Below are 5,066 nucleotides of genomic sequence, written 5' to 3'. Positions count from 1 at the left end.
CACACACACACACACACACACACACACACACACACACACACACACACGCGCACACACACACACACACACACACACAAAAGAATCAGGATAATTTTTATACCACTGGGATGTTGTAAAGCACACACTTACATCTGCTAATAAAATACACGCCTGCATTACAACGACTGCCAGAAGTGAGTGGTGGTCATTGCAGGCTGAAGTGGTTTTCAACCAGCTGCAGAAACCTAAAAAACATCTGTGCCATCACACACACACTTCCCCGGCACACATGTTGCATAATCTCCATGCACATTTTAATCAGTGTTTGAATCATGTTGTTGATGTTGCCACGGTGACGACACCAACACCTTTCCTGGTCGTTTCCAGGGCCAGAGGCAGCAAACACACCTTCCTTTGATTGCAGCTCACTTCTCTCATGATTGACATTTGGACAAGCACTCCTGTTTCAAATTAACTTCAGTTCTATGAGAAGAATCAAGAAACTGTGAATGTAGAAACAGAAACAACTCGCATGCTCTATGTTACAATGCCACTTTAAAAACATGTTGCAGACTAGTTTGAAATACATTTTTATATGGCATTTATTCAAAATGAACATTTTTGCATGACCTGATTGCTTTAATGTAAGTAAATGGTAAATGGACTGCACTTATATAGCGCCTTTCTATCTTATCGAGATACTCAAAGCGCTTTACACTACAATCTGTGCCTCATTTACCCATTCATACAGCACTCTACATCTCTACAAAGCTAAATGGACAAATCATTCTAAAGAGATTAATCAGTGCTTTAGGTCAGATTCATACGCCAATGGGACACATCAGAGACAACGAGGGGTTCAGTGTCTTGCCTAGGGACACTTTGACATGCGACAGCTGGTGGATTTGAACCCCCAACTCTTGCATTGGAGGACGACTGCTCTAACCACTCAGCCACAGCCGCCTGATTTAAAAGCGATGTGAAATTTTTTGTTGTGCTTTGTAGGAAAATTTATACAATATTTCAATTTGATTAGTCTGGTAAAATTGTTGCTCAGAACATATAAAGGAACAACAAAAATGAAAATTCAAATCCAAATTCCAAAGGAGATAAAAGAAAAAATAAACAGAATAAGCTGAAATGTGGAACATTCCTTTTTTAAAAGTGGAACAAAACTTGCTTTTAGTTGTTAACAGCTGTGTAAACTGTAGTTTAATTTTTGTTTAATTACTGTAGGTTTCCAGCATATTTCCTCTCCAGGTTCCTGAGTCCTGGGGGGCGCCAATGAGCAGCAGCTGTGAACCATTTCCTTTGATGAGATCCATGGGTATGAGGCTGTGAAAGTGTTCCTTTCCCTGCTGGAGCATTAGATACTAAATTAACTTGCCTCATGAGCACATGTTCTAGATTACTTCTTTTCTCCCTTAAGCATCCAAGATGAGTCCTTACCTTGAATTTCTGTGACCTCTTACCTTGGCCTCCCATCATCCAGCTGCTCCTCCGCCATCTTACTACTTGCCTAAATCTTGTCACATCTAGACTGGGGCGGTTGTGGCTGAGTGGTTAGAGCAGTCATCCTCCAGTGCAAGAATTTGGGGTTCAAATCCACCAGTAGTCACATGCCGAAGTATCCTTGGGCAAGACAATGAACCCCTCACTGCCTCCGATGTGTGTCCCATCGGTGTATGAATGTGATAAAACTCTGATTAATCTCTTTAGAATGATTTGTTCAATTAGCTTTGTGGAGATCTAGTAGAGTGTTGCAGGGCCAGAGTGGGACTCAGAGTGGCCCACTTTAGATCATGACCTATTATTATTAAAATCATGTAATTATAAGCTTACATAAGGGGCGATTCTAGAATCTGCCCTTTAGGGGAGTCCCCAGTGCTGACAACGGCTCTTGACTTGAACAATGTGGTGAACAATGGCATCAGAAGCTTTTTTTAATGTAATTTGGGGGAGGTGGGCACACTGGTGGTGGTGGTGGTGGTGGTGGTGGGGGGGGGGGGGGGGTATCTGGGGGTCCTCTCCCAGAAATTTTTAAATAAAGTAGATGCCATTTTCTGCATTCTGGTGAATTTTAATGGGCTGTTTAACATTTAGTTTTGCCTACATAAGTAATAATTGATTCAATATCTATAATAGAGTACACAACAAGAAGTAGCCTGACTAACAGCTCTCCAATAGAGCAGGCTCCACTTCTCTCATGCATCCTAGCCACAGTCTACGAAACATACCGTAGTATAGCTTAAGCTAACTTTTAGGAAGAATCTTTGTCCTCATCACCAACAACGAGAGTGCCTACAGAGATGAGGTGAAATCACTGACCAGCTAATGTCAGGAAAATTCCTTAGAGATCTTTACTAATTGACTTTTTTATGTATGTGAATGTTTCTGTAAAGTGCCCTGATACAACTTTGTTGTGAATTGGTGCTATATAAATAAACTGAATTGAATTGAAAATAACCTCTCTCTAAATGTCAGCAAAACAAAGGAGATGATAGTGGACTTCAGGAAACAGAGTGGAGGTCAACACTCCACCATCAACATAAACAACACTGAGGTGGAGCAGGTCAGCAGCTTCAAGTTCTTCGGCGTTCACGTTACTGAGGATCTGTCCTGGACTTTACATACAAACACTGTGGTCAAGAAAGCCCGACAAAGACTCTACTTCCTAAGAAGACTAAAGAAGTTTGGTATGAACACCAGCATCCTCATCAATTTTTATAGGTGCACCATTGTAATCTGTTGCTATGTGCTTGTTCTGTTTGTCCCTGTACAGCACTTTGGTGTGCTTTGTCACTGTTTAAAGTGCTTTATAAATAAATTGGTATGGTATGGTATGGTATGGTATGGTATGGTGTGGTATGGTATGGAGAGCCTGCTGACAGGCTGCATCACTGGGTGGTACATGAACTGCATCAGTTAGAGCCAGAAAGCTCTACAGAGGGTGGTGTAAACAGCAGAGGACATCAATGGTAGCAGTCTCCACACCATCCAGGACATCTACCACAGCCGATGTCTGTGTAAAGCACGCATCATTAAGGACCACACCCACCCAGCACAAGGATTCTTGCATCTACTACTCTCAGGTAGATTGTACAGGAGTCTGCTGTTGCGCACGAAAAGACTCAAAGACAGTTATTATCCACAAGCTGTCAGATTACTGAACTCTCAATAAATAACACTGAACAACTGGCAATAACTTTGCACCAAGCCACATCTGTGACAACTAATATGACTAATATTAGCTTGTGATACCTAATATTTTATTGCTAATGCATTATGTGGCTGTATCATGTATGTATCTACCTTACCATCATAATTCATCTCAATGTTACTCACTACCTGTGTACTAACCTGTCACACAACCTGTGTAGTTAGTTATGTGCAATATATATCATGTGAATTTAAGCTTATATTACTACCTTGAAATACTTATTCATACAAATTCATCATACTTGCACCATTATATTCTACCATGTTGTTGTTTACTATTTTTTCTTTAGGACCTTGTAAATATTGTATTTACTTTTTCACTTTTTGGTACTTTATGTTGTACCCTTATTGAATGCTTTTGTAGTTCTTGTTTGTTTGTTCATTGTTTTAGTGAGTGAAATCAGTTCTTCTCATCCTGAATATTTTATTGTACTGTTAACCTTGTGTTAACCTGCATATGACAAATAAACATAACCTGAATTAAGTATTAGCCTTTAATTTAGCCATTAAGCATAACAATGTAATTATGACAGAAAGTGGAGGATTTACCTGCAGTTACTTTCATAGAGATGAACCTGTGATAACTACTTCCTGTTTATAACTTGTGATCAGCTGATGGGGTTGATCCCCGGCTTTTTACGTTTTCCAAACTCCGTTTAATTTTTTTAAAGAATAAACTGTATCCCACCCTCTAAACGCCCAGGGTAACATGTGTCTGGATTGCCTGTTCTCCACTGACACCGTTTAACCATTTTTTTCTGGTGATTCTTCACAAACCCCTCTGACTGTAAAGTGTCCAGGCTGCAGCCTCAGGTAAGGGGGGTTTACCTTCGGGACAAATTGAGGTTACCGACTGGTCATTTGCTGACACGCCTACTGGATTGACTGACAGGTCGCACAGAGGAGCCGATTTGTGGGGAAAAATAAAAAATAAAACGAGAGTGGCAGCCCTGCGGAGGAGGCAGGGCAGCCCAGGAGCAGTAGTATCATGTTAGCGTGTTAAATGTTGTTAATAAAAAGTTCTAAAAAATACAAACAAAAAAAAAAAAACAGGGAGGGCCGGCCCTGCAGCCCACAAATAAGACCGGCCCACCGGGACATCTCCAGACCATCCCGATTGGCCACTCTGGGCCTGGAGTGTTGTGTGAATGGGTAAATGAGGGCACAGGTTGTGTTGTAAAGTGCTTTGAGGGTCTTGGATATTTAGAAAGGTGCTATATAAGTACAGTCCATTTACCAGTACTATTGCAATGGTTTATTATCCGAGTGTCCAAATACTTTTTTAAAACAACTACAGTTAATCCAAAATGCTGCTGCCAGAGTCTTAACTGGAGTTAGTAGGAGAGATCACATCTCTCCAGTTTTAGCTTCTCTCCATTGGCTCCCTGTCAAATCCAGAGTAGAATTCAAAATCTTACTTCTAACCTACAAAGCTCTCAACAACCTGTCTCCATCTTATATTACAGAACTTATTGTTCCATATTTTCCTAACAAAGCACTTCACTCTCAGGCTGCAGGTTTGCTCGCGGTTCCTAGAGTTTCCAAAAACAGAACATGAGGCAGAGCTTTCAGTTATCAGGCTCCTCTCTTGTGGAACCAACTTCCAATTTCTGTCCGTGAGGCTGACACATTGTCCAGTTTTAAGACTAGGCTTAAGTTTCTCCTTTTTGCTAAATCCTATGGTTAAGGTCAGCTTGGGTTTCCTGAGCTGTCCCTTAGTTATGCTGCTATAGGCTTAGACTGCTGGAGGACAAATTGAATAAATTTTTTCACTTTGCTGCTGTCTTTACTTACTCTGCTCAACCTGTTTTTGTCAAAATGGTGCTGGTGAACCCAGTTGTGCAGGCAAGCAGGCGAGGACTCAGGAT

Source organism: Nematolebias whitei, chromosome 1, assembly GCF_014905685.2.
Source record: "Nematolebias whitei isolate Nwh7 chromosome 1, NemWhi1, whole genome shotgun sequence".
NCBI lineage: Eukaryota > Metazoa > Chordata > Actinopteri > Cyprinodontiformes > Rivulidae > Nematolebias > Nematolebias whitei.
Note: the sequence above shows the minus strand (reverse complement) of the source record.